Source organism: Cryptomeria japonica, chromosome 11 (assembly GCF_030272615.1).
Source record: "Cryptomeria japonica chromosome 11, Sugi_1.0, whole genome shotgun sequence".
Classification (NCBI taxonomy): Eukaryota; Viridiplantae; Streptophyta; class Pinopsida; order Cupressales; family Cupressaceae; genus Cryptomeria; species Cryptomeria japonica.
This window is the reverse complement of record NC_081415.1, coordinates 706,914,434-706,931,966: the sequence shown is the minus strand read 5'-3', so window position 1 is coordinate 706,931,966 and position 17,533 is coordinate 706,914,434. Positions and strand designations below refer to the sequence as shown.

Genomic DNA, 17,533 nt, shown 5'->3' with positions numbered 1-17,533 from the left:
ATAAAGTGGAATGCTATCAAAGGCCCTGAATTTTGATGAAAATTCCTCTGCACCATGGTAAGCAATAAGCATACTCTTATCTTAAAGAACCTCAAACTAGATAGTATAAAACTGAAATCCGATGAAGACTGGTGAATTTAATATGTTAGAATCTGCAAACTTGCTCATAAATAATCAAATCTGCTACAAACAGTACACATATGGTAGAGAAACCCTGACGATAAATACTTAGATCTGTTACAAATTGCATCACTGTTTTATAATACTTTTATTAATTAGAAAACAGAAATTACAATGTTTTGGAACACAATCTTAAAACTAAATGAATTAAACACCTACACAAGGCTGCCTTTTGTAGCTGAAGGAAGATATCCTAAAAATATCCTGGAGCGTAAAACTGGATCCATCAACCATTTATCCAATTTTATCTGAGGAATCTGTGCCCTTAAACATACAAAGTCAAATTTGATAAAACCAAACTGCCAAATAAGGAACTGCTATTTTAGAACTGAAATACAAACTGCTAAATCTGGGCAGCCTAATTTAAGCATCTATAAGAAGTCAAGGCTCACAACAAACAATTTTGTCATCATTTTGCAATTCATCTTTTCCAGAATTGAATGTTCAATTTTCGTATCCTAGGAGGAAAAACCTTTGTTGTTTGGAGATCTTTGAGGATGAAAACCCTGGTGTCCATAAGAGGTGATTCCATTGGGGATTACATTTGTGCTCAAAGAATTGAAGGCATTTTCAGCTTGCTACACTGTTACTACAATGAATTATTGAAGATTGCAGCTTGTAGAGGATTGGATGAGATTATACTTGCAAGAAAATCATTGTTGTTGCTGATTTTCTACATTGTAGGGTTTGCTGGTAGGGGTGCTGGATCTGGGTACGGTACGCCTGCTGGTTCGACCAGGGGCCACTGCAAACTGCACTGGTTTGACCTGGGTGAAACCAGGGCAAACTCGGGTACCTAGCGCAGCAAAAAAGAAGAATTTGCAATTTCTAATTTTTTTTGAGGTCCGGTTTGCTTTATGACCGACCCAAACCTTAAAAGCTGCCTCCAAAACACTTAAATACCAAAAACATCATTTTTTTTGCTTATTTCAGTTGCAAAGAACAAATTCATTTCTACAGGCTGACTTATATAGCTTTGCTTGTTGCATCAACAAGAGAGTTGAAGATCGAAGATTGAAGCTTCATCAAGTGTTGCGCCATCATTCCTATGTATTTGCAAACGTCCATTAGCTGTAAGAGGGAAGATTTTTTTTCATTTTCTTTTTCTCTATTTTTATTTTCCTCTGTTTTTTTCCATTTTTGTTTTTGTTTTGAATGTGTTCGTAAATTTATTGCCATAGGAACTACAATGCCAACTAGCTCTACCTCCACAAATGAACAACAAAAATACAAAACAGATCCAAATTCTCCTCTATGGAAATACGTTGATATTATATGACTGCTTCCAAGAGGTGGGAGATTTCTTTGGATATGTAGGGGATGTGATGTACATCGTTCTAGTTTATATTTTTGGGTTAAAGGCCATTTGTGTGGAATACTAGGAAGAGGCATCAAAAGTTGCCCTTGAAAAAATGGTGTACCTATACCACAAGTGATAGTGTTAAAATATTTTAGGGAGCAAGATGAAACAGATGATGGAGAAGCACGTAGATTAAATCAGCCCATTCCAAAAAATCAAAGGGAATGCAATCCCCATCTAATCCCAATATTGTGGTAGAAGACGACCCATTTTTTACCACAGTTGATGCTGAAAGTGAAGAACCCATTGTACTCAAAAGATCAAACTGACCTTTGGAAAGTGCATTTCAAAATGAGAGTCGAGACATTGCCAACCAACATATAGCAAGATGTGTATATGCAAACGGGTTGCCTTCCAATGTTTGTTGCTCCCCATATTGGAAAGAGATGTTGAAAAAAGTTAATGAAGCTACAAGAGGGTATAAGGCTTGGGTTATGAGAAGGTACATGGAACCTTGTTGGAAAGAGAGTTCAAGGGGGTTGAAGATGCATTGAAGCCCATAAGGGATATATGGATTGAGATAGGTGTGTCCATTGTTTTAGATGGGTGGAAAGATTTAAGAAATTGTCCTTTGATCAATGTCATAGTGGTGTCCTCTAAAGGGGAAATAAAGCCATTGATTGTGAGAGGCAAGCAAAAGATGGACAATTTATTGCAGATATTCTTATCTTTGCCATTGAGACAGTGGGACCCCATAACGTTGTTCAAGTCATAACAAACAATGCAAAGAATTGTAGAGCTGCTGTTTTGTTGGTTGAGGAATGATATCAACATATCTTTTGGACACCTTGTGCGGTCCACTCATTAAATCTTATGCTACAAAAGATTGGGAATAAAATTGAGTGGATCAAAGAGGTGTATGCAGAGGCTGAGGACATCCAGATGTTCATTGCGAACCACCACATGTCTTATGTAGAGGCTAAGGACATCCAGATGTTCATCATGAACCACCACGTCTAAAGGAAATTTTAGATCATTTTCAAAATTGGATCTATTGAAGGTAAGTGAGGTAGTGTAATGCATATTTTTCTTTTAAGTCTGTCTTTAATTTCTAATCATTTTGGTTTTAATTTTTAATAATTTTGGCCTTAATTTCTATTATAGGTTATAGAGACATGTTTCTCCTCTTAACACTTTCTCCTCTTAACACAATCATCTTGAGACAACTTGTGAAAGTTAAAGAGGTACTTTGTAATTTGGTGATCGGCCAAAATTGGTCTATATGGAAGCAAAGCAGCACTTAGAGGGAAACAAAAATTAAGCAAAAGACATTAGATTAGTCGTGGTGGGATCATGTGGAGTATCTCCTTAGTTTCACCAAGCCCATTATGAGCATGATTTGTTATACTGACATAGATGGGCCTTGCATTGGAGAGGTGTATGATGGCATCAACTCAATGCTTGAGAAGATGAAATGCATCATAAGTGCAATTGTTGAAGAAAGGTGGAACAAGATGACCACTCCATTACATCTTCTTGCCTATGCATTGACTCCAAAATACTACAATAATCAGTATCTTGATATGCTAGGAAGGCAGGTCCCATATGGAGATTTTGAAGTGTCTGAAGGGTACAAGGCAACATTCCTTAGACTCTTCCCTGAAGATGATGTGCGAGATTTAATTACAAATGAGTTCATAGAATTTGTGCACGCAAATGGTCAAAGTGTTGAGGCTCTTTGTGATAGGTATAAGAAGGATGCTTATAGTTGGTGGTACACCATGGTTGTAATGTCCCCTTCTTAGCAGTAAGCAAGTTAGTGGCCATTAGCCTATCTTGGAGACCTGTAGGCTAACTGGAAGTGGAAAATTAGGGTTTCCTATTTTCTAGGACTCCTCGTAGTTTTCAGGGATGTTCTGGTTGGAGTTTGGCAGAATGAATCGAGATTTCCTTTTGGGTTTTTTGTAAGCTTTGTAGAGGTATGACATGCAATCAATTCAGGGGAGTTTGCAGAACTTACCATTTTTAGTAAGTAGATGACAGTTGTCATGATTACTGGGTTTTTCTGGGTTTCTCGAGCTGAGCCACAGGGTTCGAAGAATAGTCTTTTTGGTGAAGTTTCCTAGACTTACTATTTTTAGTAAGTACTATATTTGACAATTCTATTTTAGGCAGGTTCAGTTGTTCAAGTCAGTTGACTTAGTCTCAGCTCTTTTTGGCAATAATCAGTATTTGGAAGGGAAAAAGAATTTAAAAAAAAAAAATGCTTTAATTATCTTTGGCCTAGGCGTAATTGGTGTTCTGACTTAAGGGGTTCGACATGGTATTTTAATCAAAGAAATATAACTTAAGTGAATGGGGTGATTTTGTGCCAGAGTTATATTATTCTTCTAAAGCCATTTTTGAGCACCCACTTTACACTTTATATCATAAACTATTATTTATCCAAAGTGGCGATTTTGTGGTGATATTTGCATTGGGCAAACTTTTCCTAGGAGGTGAAATGAAATGAATTGTATTTGGGCACAATGTTAAGGGATTTGAATTTGAATTTGGCTTGGCAAAAGTTATAAATTGGAGCCTTGGGCTCTCATTTTGGCATCCATAAAACTTGTGCTTCGAAGTTGTGAGCTTCCTAGCCTGTGTTAGTTTCGTGTTTGAGATATAGCACCTAGCTGTGGAGAGACTATTTCTCATTCAGAGGAGTAGATAGATCATATTGAGAATGGATTGCATCAATTGGTTTTCTGATTTCTGTGTGAGTTTGTGTGTTTCTTGGTTGCTGGATGGCATCATGGTTGAAGCATATTTTGACTCCTATGTCTTCGTGCGAACTCCTGCTGATTCTGGGTATTGGCTCTGATTATTTCTATGTACTAGGCGATGAGATTTGTAAGTTTTCAACCCCTAGTTTTGAGTCTTCAATTTTAAAATGCAAATTGTGCTTTTCAGCCTAGCTGTACTTTTTAGGGAGTGCATTGGGATGCGTTCTGTTTGTTTGGGGTCATGTTGCTGTTGTATTCTAGTTTGTACTTGGTGGCTTAATGCATATTGTTAGTTTGGGTGTGTTGAGGGGAGATTTGAGTGATTTTTGAGTGAGTTCGAAGCATTTTGGTGTGGATTGGTGTTGCTGGTTATGCATTTCCAGCCTGCTGTCTTTATATCAGATTTTTCGAAAGTTGGATTTTTAGTGAGTTCTTGAGAGTGTGAATTGTTTGGGTTGTTAGAGGATGTTTGGAGTTCTTGTTGCAGTTGTCAGTTCTTAATCAACACTTGGTTGTTCAATTCTATATTCATTGTAATGCTAGTTAGTAGTACTAACAACAATATTTTGGCTTTCTGCTGTCCCACTATCTGAGTGGAAGAGGCTGGCTTGGCCGCCTATCTTAGATTAACAATATTTTATAAATTTCGAAATCTCTGTAATGAATTGTACAGCTGGTTAGTAGTACTAACAACTATCCTCTTAGATTTCTCATTGTTCCCACTGCATAACTCGAAGAGGCTGGCTTGCTGCTTATATCTGCAATTTGTAATTCTATCCTCCTGCTGCATAAGCGGTTGAGTTGTTTGTAATGTTGTCCTCCCACTGAACAAGCGGTGGAGTTTATGGTAATTTCCATTTCTAGTCCTCCCAGTGCACAAGCGATTGAGTGATTGCATTCTTCAGTTCCTTCGCTGGTTTACCGCCAAGTGATTGCATTGTTTTCAATATCCTGTTGTATAAGCGGAAGCGGCTGGATTGCTGCCCAAGTATTGTAATCAATTTCAGTTATTGGCATCTAATGATCCCCTCAACACTGTATGCTCTCACCCTCCCAGATTGGGCTCTCGGTGATCAGAAAGTGGAAGGGTTACTTCAGCGGTATTTGGTTTTCATTTCCTAACCCTAACGAGTGTTGTGTTGATTGTAATTTGGGAAAAATAAAAAACAAATTAAGGGGGATCATTTCAATGGCTAATACTTCCAAAACTTGTAGTCCCTCGCAATCAAAATTTTATCCCAAGTAAGTCTAACAATTAATGAATATTTATTTTTTAGTATTTATACTTTTATTTTTAATTTTTAATTTTAAAAATATTGAAAATTTTATTAATAAAATTATAAATGTAGAACTATAGTCGTTTATTTTTGTCTTCATCGGTTGCTTGTTCATTTGCATCAAAAAGAAATTGGAGCACATATATTCTTTCATCCACTTAGTAAAGTGCAATAGATTGCACTCAGAAATATCGGAGAACTTAGTATATGTGCCTTCCAACTTGCATCTCCTTTAACACAAGCAACATGACTACAAGCAAGGGGAGACAAAGATGTGGGATATAGAGCCAAAGCATACTGACTTGGATGCTTTCACTTCTCAGCTTGTTGAATTTTAGGACTCGGAAAGCAAGAACACTATTAGTGCAAGTGCAAGTGGCATTGGCATTGCTTGTGGTTCATCTAATGTCAATGATGATGATGATTTAGAGAATCCATTTGATGTTATATATATTTCTCTGTGTTGTTATTCTTTCTATGATTTTGCCTATGTATAATAAAACAGATATAACGATTCCCTTAAAGTTCTCATCCAATTGGCCATCCCATTTTGGAGGGGAGACATGGTACATACGAAGAATTGCAAGTAGCTAGGAAGCCATGCCGGTAGAGACACCTCAAGTGGGGCTGGGAGGTTGGATGAAGGTTGTCATCCAATGCGCCTGGGTTGGCGCCGTGTATGGTCTCCCAACTGGATCTCCATAGTGACGCTGGGTTGTTGGGTAGAACTGTAAGGGAATCCCACCTGTGTATTATATAATTTACAATAATGAGATAATGTCCCTAACCTTGTAAGATGCCCCCTTGCTAACCTCTAATTTTTTATTTTTCCTTCCCACTCACTGTAATTTTGTCAAACAGTTGCTTGCAAGCTGATCACTGATTTGGTTTGTTCTGAGTTTTACAATTACTTGTTTGTTTGAGTTTGTAGTTGCTTGGACAAGGTATAGATAATATTGGCAAACAAAAACACCACTCAAGAAATTCTATATTGCAACTCATATAAAATCAACAGCATTCTTGAGCGAAGTGTGCATATTGTTTATTCAACACTATGATATACCAAAACTGAAACAGTAAATGATATTCTGATTTCTCAATTAAGGATAACAATAACAAGGATTTGGCGTACCAAAAATCACTGTCCTGGAATACAATATTGACCACAGTTTACAACAGCAGCCTCTTTATCACATATACCCTTCCTTTACATACAACAATGACTACTGCTGGTATGGCCTCTTATCTCCTGGTATAGAGCTCCCAATGCAGGTACATCAGTCTGAATGTCTTCTACAGCCTTGTACGACTCAGCTCTGATGCACTTTGGACAGCTTCAGCACCACTTTAATAACTCAGACCTGTACGACAATGTTTTTTCAATATGTACGGCATTCTGGGCAGTATTTTCCAGCAGTATGACAGCCCTATATGGAGTTCTGGGTATGTACGATACTCAAGAAGAAACAATGGTAGCTCCAGCCAAGCGATGAATGATAGTTCAGTTCAATCCAGCAACTGTGTATGGCCCAGGCAAGGTATATACGGCCCAGAAAACTTGTGCAACCAGCAATCAGTATGTTCAGCAGTAGGGTTCTTGTCTTTGGTCACACCAATGTCCTTCAATATAAACTTAAGATGCAAACAATAAGCTCACTTCCTAACTGTAAACCTGCAACTGGAAATACCTCCAATATAAGCTCCATAAAATACCAAAAAACCTGCAATAGGCTAACACTGATAGCAAATACTGTAGCGGCACTGTAGCGATTACTGTAGCAGCTTTTTTTTCTTTTCTTTTTTGGCTGCCACAAATGCCCTTTAAATCAGCTCTAACAATCTTCTCCAAATCTGCCCTTCCCTATTTGAAAATTCCAAGACTTTCTAAGCCCAATGTGTTTCTTGAATGAAAACACCATTAATCCACCTGACTGTGTCTTGCAACGGCGAGAAGAATGTCATTCATGAGGGATTTCGTCTTCACAAGCCCTTGAAGATTAACTCTCCAATTAATTCACAAATTATCCATTCAACCAAGCATGCTGAAGGAGCTCACAAAACTTCTATTTATTCACTGTCCAAGGAAGTCGACCCAACTCACAGGCAATGTGGGATAATAGAAATCACTTTTTATATTAATATTATAATCTCCTCATTAGGGCGCCCATGCACCTTCTAAAAGAAAGGGGACTTTTAATACTTCTAACACTTAACTTTATGGTCTCGCTAAAGTTATTCAATAACAATAAAGTTAAATATTTTAATTTAACTTTATAACTTAAACTTTATCGTTAAATAATAAATATCTCCAATTAGAAGTAAATTACCCATTCGGTATTCAACTATCATCATTGACCTTTTAAAAGAAAGGGGACATTTAATACTTCTAACACTTAACTTTATGGTCTCACTAAAGTTATTAAATAACAATAAAGTTAAATATTTTAATTTAACTTTATAACTTAAACTTTATCGTTAAATAATAAATATCTCCAATTAGAAGTAAATTACCCATTCGGTATTCAACTATCATCAATGACATTGTTGCCATTCAAGAATGCACTGAAAATGTTGAGTCACTGCCCTAGCCAGCTGACTTACTAAAAATAATAAGTTCCCCAAAACTGCATCAAATCAATTCGGATTGGCCTGAAACTGGAAATGCCTTGGCCAAATAACCTGGATCCCCTCAACATCCAAGTTAGCCCACAAGACCATGGAGAAATAGGCTAACGACAACATCATACAACGTGTGCTAGAAAGGGGACATTGCAAACCTAGTAGGAATGACCGATTTTATATCGAACATGATTGAGGAGTCTCAACCAGAATTTAATTGGTAAATGATGCCAGTATTTCATTTCTAACTTGTAATAGTGATTTTAGGGCAAAAACTAGGGCATTGGAAAATGGGACATTACAAATGGCATCAAAGCTTTGATCCTGCCATCTTGTAGGGTAAAGATGAATCGGTGAATCATTCTAGTCAATGAGAAGGAATCTAACAATATGTGTATTTGCATGTATGCTCCATGTCTGCATATATTCATGTGTATGCTTTGTGTTTTCTTTTGTGTGCTCTGTGTTTGGTTTATACCTGATGTATGTCCAACATGTCTATCATGTTAGCACAAGTTGAGATAACCAAGATAACGAAAGAAACATCACTTGGTATAGAACCTCCGATTCCTAAATTATCTTAGAGTGTATAGAAGAAGCTAATTACATCACAAGAAAGATTACAATTTCCCAAAAGGCTAATTTGGGGGATCCAATAGTTAATAAAAGATATACAATTTGCTTCTCTATTTAATCATGTCTAATGCAGCGATCAAATGAGAAGTTTGACAGCCAACTTGAGGTGTTAATGGATAAGCTGACTTGAATATTTGTTTATACAACATTAATAAGAAACGGTAATTAAGATGTTAACACAAGCAAATGACAAACGTATCAACAGCTGCGATTTCCTATTAGTTTTGGAATGGTGGTGATTCATTTACTAAAGGTTCGATTTAATGTATTCCTAAACATTCTCAGAAAGCTGAGATTTGTTTATAATTAGTAATGCTCTTTTCAAGAGGTGTGATTTAAAGAAGTGATGCAATTAAATAAGAAGTTATTTCTTCTATTCAAAAGGGTGTGACCCTTTGATTAAGGCATATATATAGATATTAAGCAAGCATCTAGGAGGAGAAAAAAGAAGAGATCTGCAGTTTCACTGTTAATAAATTAGACAGCAGTTGACATACTGGTCAATATTTTGGTATGAAGTATAATGCATTGCAGTCTAACGGGCTGAATTGAAATTTATCTTCCATTTGATAGGAAGTAGAATATTACATAGATAACACATTGCTACTGTTATATATATGTTATATTTCTATATATTGTTATTCTTGCTATGATTTGCCTATGTATAATAGAACAGATATAACGATTCCCTCAAAGTTCTCATCCAATTGGCCATCCCATTTTGGAGGGGAGACATGGTACATACGAAGGATTGCAAGTAGCTAGGAAGCCATGCCGGTAGAGACACCTCAAGTTGGGCTGGGAGGCCGGATGAAGGTTATCATCCCGTGCTCCTAGTCTAGGTGGAATGGCTTGAGGTGCCTTGTATGGTCTCCCAAATGTTGCTCCATAATGACGATGGGTTGTTGGGTAGAACCTTAGGAATCCCATGTGTATTACGGAATTTACAATAATGATTAAGATAATGTCCCTAACCCTAGTAGGAATGATTGATTTTATATCGAATATGATTGAGGAGTCTCAACCAGAATTTAATTGGTAAATGATGCCGCTATTTCATTTCTTACTTGGAATTGTTCAAAGAGTTGTGTCGTAAGGATTCATGTCACTTTAAACAATATTTGGTCAATTTTCCATTTCCCTTAGACCAACAACACACTCGAAATTGGGACTTCCTTTCAGTTGCTTTGCACATATCTTCGAAAGATAAATCAACACAATCTTAAAAATGGAAACCATACAACAGACACTTGGTTTTCATCTGCAATAAATTGACATGTGGACGTGATGAAGCACAAAAAAATATTCTCCAAAAGATGAGTTTCATAGGTGTACAACCAAAGTTCTACACTATATCTAGGAGCCTGATTGAATAGAGGGCAAGATCAGAGCCAACTTTTCTTCATGTGACAACTCAACATTTCTTGCACCAAAGAAGAATGACACATGGTGCCTTTGCATCAACTATCATGTCTTCAACATCATAGTGAAGAACATATATCCCTTATTGTGCATCAAAGACCTTTTGGGCCAGTTCTATGGTGTGCATACTTCACCAAAATTGACCTTAAATCAAGATATGACTAGGTAGTAGTCCAGTTTAAAGATGTTTGGAATGCAATGTTCAAAACTAAGTAGGGATTGTACAAATGAATAATTATGCCTTTCAACTCGACCAATTCTTCAACAACATTCATGTGCTTGATGAGTGACATCTTGCAACCCTTCCTCAACTCCTTCATCATCTACTTAGATTGCATCCTCATCTTTTGCAAGATTTGGGAGGAGCATGTGGAGAACATTGCATGTGTCCTTAACACTTTACACCAACACAAGTTGTAGGCCAACTTCAACAAGCATACTTTGTCATTGCACAAATCTAGTATCTGGGCTACATCATAGATCATATTGACATCCACTTAGATCCAAAGAAAGTCATGGTGATTTGAGACTAGTCAACCTCATGCAACCTCACTAGATTGCACAACTTTCTTAGATTCATAAATATCTATCGTAGGTTTTTTTTTTTTGGATTCTTGGTCATTTAATCAAATCATGTGCACCAAAGCGACATTTTTGTGGACAACAACACAACACCATGCTTTAAAGGAGCTAAAGTAGTGTCACAACGTAAGGTCTTTTTTGGTAATGGTTGACATGGGCACTTAGTCATGTATCATTTAGAATCTTAAAATCTTTCAATGACTTGGTTTGACACTACTCGACCTATAAAAAGCAATTGTTCACCATTGTTCAAATTGTTAAGCAATGGTGTCCCTACATTCTAGGTAACTAGATTGTTATTCATTATGATCATAAGCTACTTAAGTTTTTGAACACACAGGGCACGGTAGAGAATATGTGCTACATGAAATGGATGACATACTTGCAACAATTTCATTTGGTGATCGAGCACAAGAAGGGTAAAGATAATAAGGTGGTAAATTGTCTTAGCCAACCACTTGTTCATGGGCTCATCATAGTGCTACACTTGCATGATCACAATTTCTATGATTGGGAAGCTCTCCATTTAACAGATCTAGAATTTGCACAAACCTACATTATTACACAAATTAAACAAGTTGGCAAATTATACTTGCTCAACAATCTTTTCTACAAACTTGTACATCTTTGTGTTCTAGGTGGTGCACCTCGTAAAGATTCATTTGGGAGGTGCGCTATGTGAAGACCACTGGAAAATTTGATGTTCCTGTTGTCATTTTATGACACCCTTGGTCCATCAGTACGAACCGATCAGAGATACGATCCATGGACCAGCGCTGCCCCAGTTGATCAAGGAGAAAAGCAGAATAATTATAAAGTATGAGGTGTTTGTTTACCCTCTGGGTGAACAATTTAGAACATACATATAGAACACATAATGCAGAATAATAATGCCATAGATATCAGATAAAACATAAGAGATGCTATTCCATTCATAACCATGTGTTCTTGTACAAGTTACCTCCGAGGTATATAAGGTACCAAGGGGGTGCGAGTGCGAACCGTCGCACCGTAACTACCATCCCTCGGTTGTCGAACTAACAAAGACAATTACAACTTAATTAACTAGTTTTATTCATGTACAATATTGCCGCCAACATCATCCCCCCCAAAAAAGAAAGGTCGTCTCAGACGACTTACAACTAAATGGGGAGTACATTGCTTATTACAGAACCCAACATAAAAAACTAAGGGGGTGCAGAGGGTGTCCTTGATGAAGAAGGCACTGGTGGTGGTGTAGTGGTGGACGCCAATCGCCCACGCAACTCCGTCCTCCTCTTTAGATCCTGTTCTGCCACCATCTGTCTCTCCATTGCAGTCTTCACCATGTAGGCGGCCTCCAACACTTCCTTATCCTTCTTGTCCACGCTCTCCAGTGCACTGACCAATCGAGTCTCCAACTGTTCTCTGGATGCCCTTTCCTCTTCCAGCTGTATAGCCAAGGCAAACTTATCTGCCACCAGAATGTCCATCGCTGTGCGAGTCTGTGCCATGGTAGCCTCAACCTCCCGAAACCTAGCAGTCAGCTCCTCCCGAGCCATCATTGCTGCTATGCGCAAGGCCTCAACTGTGGATGCCATGTGTTGTGTCCTTCGGAGCTCAAGATAGCCTTCGCAGAAGGCTTGCTCCACCTCTCTCAACAACGACTGCATCCAGGTCTCACCAACCCCCTCAGTGAGGCGCCAAGCCTCCAGCATCCCCAAGTTCTCCGTCTCGGGCCACCCAGCAGACTCAAAACACCTCCCAAACTCCTCTCTGCATCCGGTGCGGACAAAAGGGCAACAACCTCTCCATCCACTCGACCATGGCAGCATCCGGCTGGAGGTTGGCAGATGACACAAGCCGCTGTGCTCCTAGAGTCATCTCGGCAATGAACTGCTCAAATTCTCCGGTGCCCTGCTGCACTCCCACAGGCACCCCCTCCTCTCTGTAAGGACTAGTTACTACATCCGCTGGGGGTGACGCAACCCTCTGAAGCGCCCTATTGCTCAGAGAACTCCCTTCCTCTAGATCAATGATATCCAAGGGATGCATCTTGCTGCCTGGAGATAGAGTGGCCTCCCCTACAGGTGCCACGGGTGTGAGCTGGTAACGACTCAACCAGGCACTCAGGTCATCTTGGAGAGCGCCTGCTTCCATCATTGCCTCTTGCATATAACTTGGCACACCCGACACATCCTGCTACATGGAAGCCCTTGTACTTGCCAAGGTACCCGACCCATCCTGCTGAAGTGAGGCCACCCTAGAGTCGGATAGCTATCGTCACCAGAGGCTGCCCAAAGCCAGGTACTGGCACTGTGGTGACTACGCTAACTGTCCCGAATGACCGTGGCACCGCCAACTGACAAGTCTCCAGTAAGCGTGTTGGTGTAAAGTGGACTTGAACTTGCGATGCCAAAACAGACCCTTCTGTACCTGTCGATTCCACTACCTCCTCTTAAGGCAACTAGTCACCTCCTCTCCCTGCCAACGGAAAGCTCCCTCTGCTCATCTGGGAGGTGTCTGTGGACTCCTCCCTGCCGCTATCCGCATCTTCCTCTGCATCGGACTCTTCTGTGTCGGACTCCGTGTCTGACATGGTGGGCTTCTTCCTTTTTGTGCCCAGACGTGCCTCTGTGCCATGTGCCAAGATGTCCAAGTGCGACCAGTAGAATATGGGCGGCTAGTCCGGTGCAACACGACCTTGTGGCTCCAATGGCTGTGAGCTTGGGGTGATCTGTGTGTGTACTGCATCGAGAAATAACCCAATGGTGTGATGCGGCATGTAAAATTTCTTGTATTGCAGGGTCATGAACTCGTCCATCCTATCTGCCAGCAGTGATGCCCAGTCATACACCACCTCGTTGTGCAGCCCATTCATCAACACTACTTGGGCGATAGCTATGTCAGATGTGCGGTTGACACCTGTAAGGCGACTCTTCAGTACGGACAACAGGCATCGCCATACTCCCTTAGCCAAAAATGTTTTCTTGACCCCCCTACTCTTGCCTGCACTTTTGAGGCTATATTTTTCTCCCCGTGTGAGGTTATCCCTCAACATCAACTGTAGCAAGGTGGCACGGTTTTCTGGAGTAATTTTCCGTGAAGTATCGATTTTTTTTCCTTTCAACCTTGGTATGCCAAACACCCTGTTGAACTCGCCTGCCGTGAAGGAAATAGTTATCCGCTGGTGTTGATAGTCAAATACAGACTGGTGGTTGTGTCTATCATAGCTGCCAATCATGGCATGCAAAACCACCTCAAAATCTTTTGTGCAGAAAATAGGCATTTGGATAGCCCAGTGTACCTATGCCTAGCACAGGTTTTTCTTTATCGGGTCGTCGTGAGGTGTCTTCGCCCACCAATTTCTGCAGTCTATTCCATTAAGACCTTCGAACACAATATTATCTGCTGTTACCTCATCATTGTCCTTTGTCGACTGGGTTTTTGGGCGATTCTTCCTGCTTTTCTGACTGTTGCTCATCCCGAGGCTGCCTGCAATACGCAACCAGATGGCAAAACTTGCTTGCCTGTGTCTGCACTTGATTCTGAAGTTTTTCACCCTCCTTGTAACTTGTCATTTAACGGCTGTAACCTTTTTCTCCAATCCGCCTTGTTCTTGTTTGTGTCCATTGATCCTCGATTAATTCCCTTAATCTGCTTTTATAGTTTAACTTCCTTGCACCTGCCACTTTCTCCTTCCAACTGCCAGCCTGCCACTTTCTCCTTCCAACTGCCAGTGTTTCCCTTTCAGCTCCTGTCGATCGGTAGTACGGTGTACGACGAGGTGCTGTGTACTTGGCGTGCGAGTGTGCGGTGTATGGCATGCAATCTCCTTCCTCCGCGATTTTACCTGGCTTGTAATCTCCTCGGCGATGTTTCCCTGTTTGCCTCTTTGATGCTGGGGTTTAATTATATGGCGATTGGCGTGTGGTAATATAGCCACCGCACGGTGCCGTGCCATCGCATGGTGGACGCGCGGTGGCCCGCGGTGCCACCGCACGACGACCCCGCGGTGCCACTGAACGATGGACACGCGGTGCCACCGCACGGTGGGCATGCGGGCTCCACCGCACGGTGGGCACGCGGGCTCCACCGCATAGTGGGCACGCGGTGCCACCTGCGTGGCCCCCACCGTACGGTGCCTCCATTGTACGTGCACACTTTTTTTTTTTCCTTTTCCAAGCTGTATGGTTAGCTGTCGTACGGACTCGTACGACCATTGATTTTTTTTAAAATTGTTATTTCTTTTGGAGGGTTCGGGATCGGTCGTCTGTCTCTATTCGTGGTACTGTTTTAATTTCGACCCATTGACGGCGTCTGGTATCTCCTTCCCGTCAAGCATTTACAACTTAATCGCCCCATTGGCATTGACCTCGCGTACCTTACAGGGGCCTAGCCATTGCACTTTAAATTTTTTGGGTTTGATTTCGTTCCTCCCATTGAATTTCAACACTAATTGCCAGGAGTAAACTTCATTTGCCGAAGATACTTGTCATGCCAGACCTTCCGTCTTTGCTGGGTTGCCTCTGTGGCCCATTGTGCCATCATTCTTTTTTCGTCCAGCTTGCTTAAGGCATACAATCTCTCCCTCAGGCTTTCCATATCCCCAAGTCTGTTCTCCACTGCAATGCGAAGGCTTGGCACCATGAATTCCGCTGGTACCATAGCTTCCTGCCCGTACATGAGTTGGAACGGAGTCTGGCCGGTGGTCACCTTATAGGTTGTGCAGTAGGCCCACAAGACCGAAGGTAATTCTTCTTCCCAGTCCTCTCCCTCGACATCGCACGACTTGTAAATTATGCCCACGAGAATCTTGTTGGTAGCCTTGGCCTGCCCATTGGCTCGCGGGAATAGGGGCTAGACAGTGAATGGAAAATCTTGAATTCCGTAGTAAGGAGTTTAATCACGTGGTTCACAAAATGTCCACCTCTGTCGCTTGTCAACTGCATAGGGATCCCATATCGTGTAATAATTTGCTCGTAGATGAATCTTGTTGTACTTACGATTGAGTTGTCATGTAGGGCCCGCGCTTCAACCCACTTGGTTAAATATTCTGTGGCTACCACAATGTAGCGACACCTCCTAGCACGGATCACCTTGAGCGGCCCGATAAAATCCAGCCCCCAACGCTTGAATAGTTCTTGAGCATGCAAAGGGTTGAGGGGCATGAAATCCCTTTTTAGCGGCCTCCTCGCTCTCTGGCAGGTATCACAACCCACTACCCATTCTCTCGCATCATTATACAATGTGGGCCACCAGAGGCTTGCTAGCAATACCTTCCTTGCCGTAGTGTCCGGTCCCATATGGCCTCTCGCGGGCCCCTCATGATGCTTGGCACCTCTTCCTCCATCACACACCGATGTAACACTTCGTCGAGCCCCATTTTATACAGTAAAGCATTAATCAGCTGGAACGTGGGGCTTCTCAACACAAGTTTTTGTCGTTCTCTCGGTGGCATGCCTTGGGGAAATACGGAGGTGGAGAGATATTCCCCGATGGCAGTATACCATGGTGGTAGTACTGCGATCTTGAATAGGTGGGCATTTGGAAAGTCGTCATTTACCCCTTCTGGCGGTTCTCCGGACCTGATTTGGGACAATTGGTCAGCAATGACATGGCTTTTGCCTGGCCGTACAATTATTGTGAACGTAAACTCCTGAAGTGGCAGTAGTCACCTGCTTATCCTGCCTTGGATGATGGGTTTGTTTACCGGGTACATCAAGGCCTGATGGTCCACATAGAAGGTGAAGGATGTCGCCAACAAGTAGTGTCGAAATTCTCATACGACATAGACCATCCTGAGGGCCTCCCTCTCGGTGGTACTGTAGTTCCTCTTGGCTTTGGACATCAACCTACTCGCAAAATAGATGGGGTGATCCAACTCGTGTGCCCCTTCCTGTGCTAGCGTAGCCCCAATGGCATAGTTCGAGGCATCCACGTGTACGTGGAATTCTCGGTCCCAGTTTGGATAGGCCAGAATGGGTGCTGCCACCAGTCTCGTCTTGAGTTCCTGGAATGCTTCCCCTTGTGCCGATTCCCATATGTATGGTTCGTCCTTTCAAGTTAGTTTGTCGAATGGAAATGAAAGTTGGGCAAAGTTCTTGATGAACTTCCGGTAGTATCCAATGTGTGCCAAAAAGGACTTGACTCCTGTCACATCAATGGGCGATTCCATTTCCACAATTACTCGTGCCTTATTCGGTTCAGTTTTAAGTCCAGCTTTACGAACGATATGGCCCAACAACTTCCCCTGTGGTACCATAAACCGGCATTTCCGTGGATTTAAGGCAAGCCTGGCCCTTCGACATCGCTCCATGCACTCTCTCAGCACCATCAAGTGAGTGTCTTCGCTACTGAAAATCGACCAATCATCCAAAAAGGCTTTAAAATTTCCCATCGACATCTTATCAAAGATGTGAAGAACTATCCTCTGGAAGGTTGTGGGAGCGTTGCACAACCCGAAAGGCATCCGGTTGTACGCATAGACTCCATCTTCCACCACAAAGGTGGTCTTTAGCTTGTCCTCCTCAGCTATCGAAATCTGGTTGTACCCTGAGAAGCCGTCGAGAAATGAGTACATCTCATGGCTAGCCACCTCCTCTAGGATACTATCTGTGAAGGGTATGGGAAACGGGTCCTTGATGGTGACTGCTTTGTGGCATAAAAAATCCACGCAGATGCGGATCTGGTTCGCCTCCTTTAGTGAAATCACAATCGGTGAGACCCACTCACTTGTCTCCACCCGAAATATGATGCCGGCCTCCAGTATC

At 41.4% G+C, this 17,533-nt stretch overlaps 1 protein-coding gene across 1 annotated transcript in view; it reads left to right on the top strand.

The window, feature by feature from the left end:
- Nucleotides 1-17,533, top strand: part of LOC131061352 (shaggy-related protein kinase epsilon) — a 97,112-nt gene that overhangs the window by 59,781 nt on the left and 19,798 nt on the right. The window lies entirely within an intron of this gene.